This window comes from Loxodonta africana, chromosome 15 (genome assembly GCF_030014295.1).
Source record: "Loxodonta africana isolate mLoxAfr1 chromosome 15, mLoxAfr1.hap2, whole genome shotgun sequence".
NCBI classification, from domain to species: Eukaryota; Metazoa; Chordata; class Mammalia; order Proboscidea; family Elephantidae; genus Loxodonta; species Loxodonta africana.
In genome coordinates this window covers 19,736,035-19,747,850 of record NC_087356.1, presented here as the reverse complement: position 1 = coordinate 19,747,850, position 11,816 = coordinate 19,736,035, and the positions used below count along the sequence as shown (strand labels likewise).

General features: G+C 38.1%; 1 non-coding gene across 1 annotated transcript; it reads right to left on the bottom strand.

Annotated features, from left to right (window-relative positions):
- Positions 1-10,397: 10,397 nt before the first annotated feature.
- Positions 10,398-10,601, bottom strand: LOC111751590 (small nucleolar RNA U3). The gene has a single exon (XR_002786722.1). It is a non-coding gene; the product is annotated as a small nucleolar RNA U3 (small nucleolar RNA).
- Positions 10,602-11,816: the final 1,215 nt, after the last annotated feature.

Below are 11,816 nucleotides of genomic sequence, written 5' to 3'. Positions count from 1 at the left end.
AAAAAAAATACATTAAAAAATACACAAAAGGAAGGAGAAGGGAACTAAAAAAGCTCACTACGATAAACAAACAAAAAAAAAAAAACACAAAAGTAAGCAGTAATAAAGACAAAGACAAAGAAGGCTTAAGACATGCAAAAAAAAGAAAATAACAAAATGGCAGAAGTCACTTCTTATTAGTAATTACAGAGAACATAAATGGACTAAATGCTCTCTTTGAAAGGCAGAGAGTAGAAAAAGGAATAACAAAAAAGAACATGATCCAACTATATGCTGTTTACAAGAGACATACCTTAAATCCAAAGACACAAATAGGTAGAAAGTGAAAGGATGGGAAAAAATATTCCAAGAAAATAATAACCAAAAGAGAGTTGGGGTGGCAATCACAATATCAGACAAAGTAGACTTTAAGAAAACATCTGTTAGAAGAGATAAAGATGGACATTATATAGTGGTAAAAGGGTCAATCAATCAAGAAAATTAACGACCATAAATATATATGTACCCAACATCAAAAAACCCAAAAAAAAGAACCTAAATGTATACAACAAACACTGATAAAATTGAAGGAAGAAATAGTATTACAATAATAGCTGGAAACATCAATATACCACTTTCAGTATTAGACAGAACACCTAGAAAGAACATCAACAAGGAAACAGAGGAATTGAATGACACTATAAACCAACCAGACTTAACATACATAGAACACTCCATCCAAAAATTGCACAATATACATTCTACTCTGGTGTACATGGATCATTCTCCAGGACAGATCACATGTTAGGTCACAAAACAAGTCTTGATAATTTAAAAAGATTGAAATCATATGAAGCATTTTCTCTGATAACAACAGAGTGAAGCTAGAAATCAGTAACAGGAAAAAAAAAAAACCTGGAAAATACACAAACATATGGAAATTAAACAACATACTATTAAACTACAAATGGGTCAAGGAAGAAATCAAAGAAGAAATTGCAAATTTCCTAGAGTTAAATGAAAATGAAAGCACAATATACCAAAACTTATGGGATTCAGTGAAGGCAGTATTCAGAAGGAAACTGAGAGCAATAAACACCTACATTAAGAAGAAGAAAGATCTGAAAACAATAGCCTAATTCGACAACTCTAGGAACTAGAAAGAAAAGAGCAAACTAAGGCTAAAACTATCAGAAGGAAGGAAATAACAAAGATCAGAGCAGAAATAATAAAATTGAAAACAGAAAAACAATAGAGTCAATAAAATCAGAAGTTGGTTCTTTGAAAAGATCAATAGAATTGACAAAACTTTAGCTAGACAGGCAAAGGAAAGAAGACAAAAGATGCAAATAGCCAAAATAAATGAAAGAGGGGGCATTACAACTGACCCAATAGAAATAAAGAGAATTATGACAGAATGTTATGAGCACCTGCATGGCAACAAACTAGATTACCTAGATGAAATAGACAAATTTTTAGAAGGACACGATCTACCCAAACTGACTCAAGAGGAAAAAGTCTCAACAAACAGAAAGAGACAAAAGAAATAAATGAGACCTCATAAAAACTTTTGTTCATCAAAAGACTTTACCAAAAGAGTAAAAGAAGCTACCAACGGGAGAATATCTTCAGAAACCATATATCCAACAGGAACCTAATAACTGAAATATACATAAGACTTCGACAACTGAACAGCAAAGAGACAAATAAGCCAATCATAAAATGGGCAAAGGACTTGAATAGACATTTCACCAAAGAGGGCATTCAAATGGCCACCAGACACATAAAAAGATGTTCAGTGTCATTAGCCATCAGGAAGATGCAAATCAAAACCACAGTGAAATACCATTTCACTCCCGGTGGCTAAGATAAAAGAACAGAAGACAAGAAATGTTGATGAGGATTTGGGGAAATTGGAACACTTACCCATTGCTTGTGGGCATGCAAAATGGTATAGCTGTTACAGAAAACAGTGTGGTGGTACCTCAAAAAATTCAAAATAGAACTACCATAAAAAAAAAAAAAAAAACCATATGACCTAGTAATTCCAGCCCTAGGTATAGATCCAAAAGACTTGAAAGAAGGGACTCAGAGATTTGTACGACAACGTTCCTTGCAGCACTATTCACAATAGCCAAAAGGTGGAAACAACCTAAATGCCCATCAACAGATGAATGGATAAACAAAATGTGATACATACACACAATGGAATACTACCCAGCCAATAGGAAAAATGCAGTGTTGATACATGCTACAATATGGATGGAGCTTGAAGACATCATGCTGAGTGAAATAAGTCAGTCACAAAAGGACAAATATTGTATGACCTTACTTACACACAAAAAAAGAAAAGAAAAATGTGTAGAGGACAAAGTTTATTAGTGGTTACCAGAGCTGGGAGAGAAGAAGAAAGAGGGTGGGGGTTAACCGTGATAGACATACCGAATTGTTTAAGGGTAGGGTTGCACAGCCGATTATTGTAATTGCTGCCAATAAGTTGTACACTTGTAAAAAGCTGAATTGGCAAAAGTTGTATGGTAGATATATTTACCACAATGACCAAAAAAAGAAGAAAGAATAGCTGCTGAGGCTGATTGTATACAACCAAAAATCTCATGAGATTTGGTTTCTTGGTTTGGAGGTTTAGGGGCATAGTTTCATGGGACATCCCAGTTAATAGGCCTAATGGCATGCTTAGTGCTTATGTTCTACCTCCTAGTTCAATGCATAGTGCCTGGGGTCTTCAAAGTTTGTAAGTAGCCACTCAAGGCACAACAATTGGTGTCTATTTGCAAAGTAGCAAAGAAGGAGAATACGAAATAGGAGGAGGATATCAATGTGTGGCTAGTTGCCTCCATAAACAACTGCCTCCTTTGCCATGAGACCAGAAGAACTGGATGGTGCCCAGCTACCATGACTGAACATCTTGATCAAAGATTCCATAGAAGAATCCTGATCAAAAGGGGGAACATGCAGAACATAATTTCAAAATCTCATGGACTCCAGGCTTCCTGGAGCCATGAAGGTTGGATGAACTCCTGAAACTATTGCCCTGAGATAAACTTTAAACCAAAAATACCCCCTGTAGTCTTCTTAAAACCAAAGACTATTTTAGCTTAACTAGTAAAAAATGTCTGCCTTGAGCATTCTGTTCTTTTAAGAACTATCTATATGGAATCAAATTAACAAGAGCAACTTGAAAAATTACATAGGAACCTTAGGGGGCAGTGAATTTATGTTAATGGGGAAGGAACAACTCAGAAAAGGAGGGCGAGAATGGTTGCACAGCTCAAAGAATGTAACCAATGTCATTAAATGGTACAGGTAGAAACTGTTGAATTGGTGTATGTTTTGTTGTATATGTTCCCGACAATAACAAAATAAATAAAATTATATAAAATAATAAATTAAGACTAGTTACTGCCAAGTAAGGTGTCAGGGATTGAATTGTGTCCCCCAAATATATGTGTCAACTTGGTTAGGCCTTGATTTCCGGTATTGTGTGGTTGTCCTCCATTTTGTGATTGATTTAATTTTCCTATGTGTTGTAAATCCTAATCTCTGTGGTTAATGAGGCAAGATTATATTCTGTTAAAGAGGATTAGGGTGGGATATAACACCCTTATTCAGGTCACATTCCTGATCCAATGTAAAGGGAGTTTCCCTGGGGCGTGGCCTGCATTCGTCTTTTATCTTACAAGAGACAAAAGGAAAGAGAAGCAAACAGGGAGTTGGGGACCTCATGCCTCCAAGAAAGCAGTGCCAGGAGCAAAGTGAGTCCTTTGGACCCAGGGTTCCTGTGCAGAGAAGCTCCTAGACCAAGGGAAGATTGATGACAAGGACCTTCCTCCAGAGCCAACAAAGACAGAAAGCCTTCTCCTGGAGCTGGCACCCTGAATTCAAGCTTCTAGCCTACTAGGTTGTGAGAGAATAAATTTTTGTTTATTAAAACCATCCAGTTATGGTATTTCTGTTACAACAGCGATAGATAACTAAGACATCCGAGTTCTTGGTTATAGACAAAAAATCTATATGGTTGAAGGAGAAAGGGATTTATGAAAGAACATTATTTTTCCTCAATCTGAAGTTCAGCAGTGTGCACCTGAACAGTTCCACTGGCTCTTTACAACCACTTCCACCTGGTCACATAGCCCTTCAATGCCAGTGCACTGATTCTATCACTCGTTAGGCATTTTGAAAACCACTTTAGAGTAGCTCACAGAATCACTGAGAGGATGACAAAATAGCTTTAGGCTGAGCTTCCAAGAATCCCACCTAATAACTGACCTGGTAAGGGAGCCACCACCATAAAACCAAGAGCCACTGCCTTTCCCAACAAGATGGAGGCCACTCACCCAAACTGCTCTCTCACATGTTATTTCCAAGTCAAAGTCTCCTGCAGGATAATCTGGTGGGGGAACTTAGGCCACAATTCTGCACCCTTACTGCAAGGGAAGCTGAGATATGTAGGTTGGTTTGTTTTGTTTTCGTTTTTGCAGTCTACCTTGAAGGTGTCGAGATTCATAAAATATGGAACTATCAAAATATGGAGATAATCACAAGATTTGGGCTGCCACACATGACAGAATCTATTACAGCCCACGAGATGGAAAAAAATAGCCACTTAGAACTCACAAATTATACAGCTTACAGCTTCAACAACTGAAGAAAGACTAGCCTATCTCCATTCTAGTCAAAAATCCCAGGGAACAGTTCATTGACCAGTAATACCAGGTGTCCATCTGAGACGACGGTAGCCGGGCGAGGAAAGGACATGGCTGCTCCTAGGGCAACTAGCAATGGGCTTGGTTTTTTGGTAATCTTTATGGGAGCAGATCTTCAGATCTTTTCTCCCACAGAGACACTTGTGAGTTGAAACTACCAACCTTTGGTTAGTAGCTGAGCATTAACTGTTGCACCACCAGGGCCTCCCTCCCAAGTTAAGTATAGGCAGCTAATATTTTTTTAACACTAAAAGAAGAGAGAAGATTTCTATTTGGGCTGTCTATAGAACAATCTCTCCTTGGACCATAGCAACATATCAGGGGATGTACATCATTCTTTACTGTTTTAAAGGTACTTTTTACTTTTGATCATTCATTTAAGCATTACAAGCCTGTGAAGTATTATGAGATTCAGGAAGCTCAAGTGACTTGCTCAGGGTCTCGTAGTGAGCAAGCGGCAGAGATGGGAGTTGAACCAATGCCATCTCACCCCAGGTCCAGGACCAAACTGAATTCCCATGCTTTAAAGTTTGGCTTTAAAGAAAAGGAAGAATAAAGTTGAAGGACTTGTACTACTTGATTTCTAGTCTTATAAAACCTGTTGCCATCCAGTCGATTCTGACTCATAGCAACCCTACAGGACAGAGTAAAAGTGCTCCACTGGGTTTCCAAGAAGCAGCTGGTGAATTCAAACTGTCAGTCTTTTGATTAGCAGCTGACCTGTTAACCACTGCACCACCAGGCCTCCTTATTATAAAAAAAAAAAAAGCTATGGTAAATAAGACAGTGGTAGTATTGGCATAAGGATAGATATATAGACCAATAGAATAAAATATAAAGATGTAGAAATTGATTGATTTTTTTTTTACAAAGAAGCCAAGGCAATTCAGTGGAAGAAAAGAGAATCCTTCAACAAATGGAGTTGAAAGAATTAAATAGCCATAAAAAAAACTAGCCATAGAGGGAATAAAATCTCAACCCATACCTCACAACATATACAAAACTAAAACAAATTAAATCATAGACCTAAAGGTAAGAAATAAAACTGTAAAATTACTAGAAGAAAACATAGGTGAAAATCTTAGTGATCTTGGGTTAGGCAAAGATTTCTTAAGCAGAACACAAAAAGAAAAAATAGATAAATTTAACTTCATCAAGATTTAAAACATTTACTCTTCAAGAGACATGATTCAGAAACAAAACAAAACAAACAGAAAGCACATTTAAGGAATCAAGAAGGAAAGTTACCAACCACGAGAAAATATTTACAAAACAAATATCTGACAAAAGGCTTGCATCCAAGATACACAAGAACTCCTACAACTCAATAAGAAAAATATGGCCAAACGATTTGAAAAAAATGCTTCACAAAAAATACAAATGGAAAATAAGCACATGAAAAGATGTTCAACTTCATTACTCATTAGGGAAATGCAAATTAAAACCATAATTAGGTAAGACTATATACTCATTAGAATGGCTAAAATTTAAGAAGACTGACAATACCAAGTGTCGGTGAGGATGCGGAACAACGGAAACTCTGATACTTTGCTTGTGGGAGTACGAATACCTTAGAAAATAATATGGCAGTTTCTTATAAATTTAAATATAACTTACCATAAAAAAAAAAAAGTAGAACGTTGCCGTCAAGTCAGTTCTGACTTACAGCAAACCTATAGGACAGAGTAGAACTGGCCCATTGAATATCTAAGGAGCAACTGGTGGATTCGAACTGCTGACCTTTAGGTTAGAGATCAAGCTCTTAACCACTGTGCCAACAGGGCTCCTAACTTACCATATGACCCAGCAATTCTAGTCCTAGACTTTTACCCAAGAGAAATGAAAACTTACATCCACACAAAGACACATACATGAATGTTCATACCAGTTTTATTCATAATATCCATAAAGAACCCAAATGTCCATCAACTGGTGAAGTGATAAACAGGTTTCATACATACAATGGAATGCTACTCAGCAACAAAAAGGAATGAACTACTGACAATCATTGCAACATGGACGCATCTCAAAAGCATTATGCAAAGTGAAAAAAAAAAAAGCCAGACTTGACTCAAAAGGCTAAAAACTGTATGATTCTGTTTATACGAAATTATTATTTTAAAGGCAAAACTATGGTGACAGAACCAGATGAGGGCCAGGAGATAGGGAAGGGATCAACTGCAAATGTGCAGAATGGAACTTTTTGGGGTGATGGGCATGTTCTGTGTCTTGATTGTGATGGTGGTCACAATTTATACATTTGTCAAAAGTCACCAAATTGTGCACTTAAAAGTGATGAATTTTATATTATGCAAATTATAGCTCAATAAAACTGATAAAAATCAGGAAAAAACAACCACACTGCCATTTCTGAAGTCCTCCTACTCTTGCTTATGCATTGTACCCTGAAGTATGAGATATATTCTTTTCAGTAGTGTTTTTTTCCAGTTGTTTTTCCAATCCTTTATCTAATCATCTTTCTAGCTAAAATGCAAATTCTTGGAGGAGAGGGAGTTATTGCAAACGAGCCTAAGCCAATTCGCTTATATATGACATTAGCTCTATTGGTGGAAACGGTAGCCACTACAGAACTTGGAGATAGGTGAGGATTGCTTACTCCCTACACCCTCCCTACCTGGTTATGTGGATGGGAAACCTCAAACCAAATTCTGCCACGCATACAAACATTTACTGAAAAACAACTTATTAGCAAGCAAACACAAAATGCTTTGTAAAGCCTGTTCTATAAGCTCCATGAGGTCTAAGCTCTTTGATGTGTTGTGATCACCACCTTATATGAAAGGTTTATCAGAGACAGACACGACAAAAGTCCAGAAGCAAGATTCTGTTACCTTTACATACTTATGCATATATAGACATAAAAAAATTGCCAAACCCATAGCGACCCTATAGGACAGAGTAGAACTACCCCATAGGGTTTCCAAGAAGAACCTGGTGGATTTGCACTGCTGGCCTTTTGGTTAGCAACCATAGCTCTTAAGCACTATGCCACTAGGGTTTCCATGTAGATATACAAAAAACCAAACCCAGTGCCATCGAGTCGATTCCGACTTACAGCAACCGTACAGGACAGAGTAGAACTGCCCAATAGAGTTTCCAAGGAGCGTCTGGCAGATTCAAACTGCTGACCCTTTGGTTAGCAGCTGTAGCACTTAACCACTATGCCACCAGGGCTTCCCCATATGGATATAGGAAGGAATATATATGTGTATATATGTATGTGAGTATATATAGGTGTATCAGTAGGTATATATGCTTATGAGTGCTGCCCATATACATATAATAAAGCGCATAGGGGGCACAGTCACAGATACCTCCCAGACATATCCAAACTCCACTTGGGATTGGTTTACCGGACTTAAAGTCTAAGGACCATAGTTTCATGGGACATCTCAGTCAATCGATACATCGTAGTCTATAAAGTTTATGTTCTACATTCTAGTTTGGTAATTAGCATCTGGGGTCTTAGAAACTTGCGAGTGGCCATCTAAGATAAAACTATTGGTCTCTATTCCTCTGGAGCAAAAGAGAAGGAAACCAAAGACTCAAAGAAGAAATCAATCTATAGGACCAATTACCTACACAAACCATGGTCTCACCTACCTGGAGACCAGAAGAAGTAGATGGTATCTGGCTACAACTACTGACTGTTCTGATGGGGGCCACAATAGATGGTCCTGAATAGAATGGGAGAAAATTGTAGAACAAAACTTGAAATCTTAAATTAAAAAAAAAAAAAAAGGCCACGCTTATTTGACCAGCAGAGGCCTGGGAAACCCCCATGGCTATCACCCTGAGATACCCTTTAAACTTTGAACTGAAACTGATCCCAGAGGGTCACCTTTCAACTAAATAACAGATTGACTCGTAAAATAAATTATATTGCCCATGAGTACTGTGCTCCTTTTATATAAGTATACAAACTATCATATATTTGAAGCCAAACAGTCAACATTTACCTAAAGCAAGTGCAAGAAGGTGGGTGGGGAGTGGGACAGGGAAGCAAGAATAATGAAAACAGAACAACCAGAATGGAAATAATGAGAACGTTGCCACAATGTGGAAAATGTAACCAATGTCACTGAACAATACGTGTAGAAGTCTTTAAATGGGAATTTATTTGCTGTGTAAAACTTTTACCAAAAACTCAATAAAATATTAAAGTAAATAAAAAGATTCTGTTACCCTTATAGGGTAACAACCAGACATCCTTCAAAACCAACGGCCACATTTAGGACCATTTAGAGATCAAGTCTCTGGTGATTTCCTGAAGGATGCGGGCTATAGACTTTATTAGATTTTTCTACCCTGTTCAGGCAAACGTAGGGAGTGGCTCTGAAATATTTTAGCCCATCCACACTTCTCAAATATCTTCAATTTCACCAAATTGAGGGTCCACATTCATTACACAGGCTACTACTTTCACCAATAAAATCTCTTTCTGACATTCATTATGCTAACTGGCAAATCATACGGTATTGATCAAGGTACGAACATTGTTTGTGATTGTAGTAGCTGCCTGAACTTTGATTAGAATGCAGCTGGTCAAGCCCTGGACTGTGTGTTCTTGGCAAGAGTGGCTGCTCTTGGAGTTGGAGCTTAAACTAAACAGCACAAACTTATTATTCCCTGTCTATGCTGAACTCTTTGAAAATAAATTGTAGATATCTTATGGAAAATATGTCCCTTTTCCATTTAAACTCTTAACAAAATGTGTTACTTCTAATAGATGCTCAGTCCCTCGATGGTGCAAATGGGTGACTGTTCAAACCCCCTGAGAGGTGTCCACACAAAGGTGTCTTGGAAGACAGGCTTGGAGATCTACTTTCTAAAGGTCACAGCCTTGAAAACCCTATGGAGCAGTTCTACTCTGCATACATGGAGTCTACCATGAGTTGCATGAGTTGGAGGAATCCACTTAATGGCAACTAGCAACAACAAATGATTAATAATGATGATAAACCAACAACAAATGATTAATAATGGTGATAAACCCTATAGGGTTTATCATAGGAGTGGCTGGTGGATTTGAACTGCCAATCTTTTGGTTAGCAGCTAAGCTCTAACCACTGTGTAACCAGGGCTCCATATAATGATGATAGCAAAAAAAAAAAAAAAAACCCAGCCAGTAACTGTACGAATTCGAACTGCTGACGTTTTGGTTAGCAGCCTAGTTCTTAACCACTGCACCACCAGGGCTCCGTAATGATTTAAAAAAAAAAAAAAAGAAGAAGAGTTACCACGCAGTCGATTTCAACTCATAGCGACCCTGTAGGACAGAGTAGAACTGCCCCATGGGTTTCCAAGGAGTGCTGGTGGATTCGAACTGCCAACCTCTCGGTTAACAGTCAAGCTGTTAACCACTGCGCTACCAGGACTCCGTAATGATAATACCAAAACTGAACCAAACCCATTGCGGTGGAGTCGATTCTGATTCATAGTGACCTTATATGGCAGAGTAGAACTGCCCCATAGGGTTTGGTTTCCACGGAGACTAGCGGCCACCCCGCCAGGGCACCATAATGATGATAGGCTAAACAAATTAAGAATGGAGAGCTTTTCCAAAGAAATGCTGGTATGGAGATTAACAACAAGGAAAGTTTTAAATCCAGTGACTGTTGAGATGAAGAGAAGCCTTATTCCAACAGTCTACTTTTTTAATCCTTTACGGAAACCACCCAGACTGCACTCTCTCTTTACTCTCTCAAAAGGAAGATAAGGATCATCAATGACAAATAGCAGCTGCAGGGAAGCAGGACCAAGAGCCAGCTCAGGATGGAACGCTGCGCCTCCTCCTTGTGGTTTCCGGTGCTCTACACAATCAGACAACCCTCTCTGGTAGAGAACTATACAAATGATCTCTGAAAGTATAATCAATCTTGAACTCACTGCTTCTGCTGGGCCTATGGCGGCCGCATACATTATACTAATGGCATTACAGTTTCCCCAGTTCTAGTTTTATTGTAGAAAAAATTAAGAGAAATTGGCTCCGCATTACAATCTTCTCAAATGTTATCAATTAACAATGTACTTTTGAGGTTTTAAGAGGAAACGTAAAAACCTTACAGAGAGTTGTAAACAGCCATGTTAACATAATACTCAGTAACAGCCAATCACGACCAGCGTCTTTAAAGGTATTTGCTTCGCAGTTCTAGGAAAGCAGCCCCGTCTTGAAAGCTAAAGTAAAAGGACAGGCCTTTACTTCCAAGAGTGAGACTCAGACTGAATTAGATGTTTGGTAAATCTTGGCAGCTGCAGACAACTGTTGCCCTAAGACTTTGATATTCAAACCAACGTGACTGTATGGGTGGCTGAGACCTAGGGCTGGAAAATAGAATTGCTTTTCACTTTATCCCATTTGTACCTTCTGATATCTGTACCATATGCTTGCACTACCTATTCACACATTTTGAATTTTTAAAAAATAAAGCCAGTTGTTCAGCAACTCAAAAGGTTAGATAGGAAGCTTAAGTGGCAGTGAGTTGAATGCTAATGATGGAGGAATAATTTAGAAAAGGAGGGTGAGAATGGTTGCACAACTTAAAGAATGTAATCAATGTCACTGAGTTGTACATGCAGAAATTGTTGAATTGGTATATGTTTTGCTGTGTATATTTTCCAAGAACAGAGAAAATAAATTATTAAAAGAAAAAAATAAAGCCAATTGTTTGGTGAATTTGACACCATTTCTACCCTTAACAACAGCAAAACAAAAGACTGGAGGATTTTTGACCAAAAGATAAACAATACGCATTAGTTTAAACTGCTTCAAACTATTGCCTGCATGGCTTCTGGCCTCCAAACCATCCTCCCCTTTGAAGGTGTAGACATAGTTCTAGGCAATGCTTTGGCTTCCAGACCAGATTTTTGGGAAGCTTTGGGGCTGGTGGTTTGTTAAACAGATCCAAAAACAAGGAGATGACGCGGTCTGCAAAAAGCCTAAATCACTCTGCAGAAATAAAACTGGGGAATTTCTGGATGTGAAAAATAATTGCCAGAGTCTAATTAACAGTCTAAAATTAGCCCGATTAGGCCACAGAAACAAGACTCCTCCAGGTCACTGAGTTTGCCATTTCAAGGAAGCTCTACTCT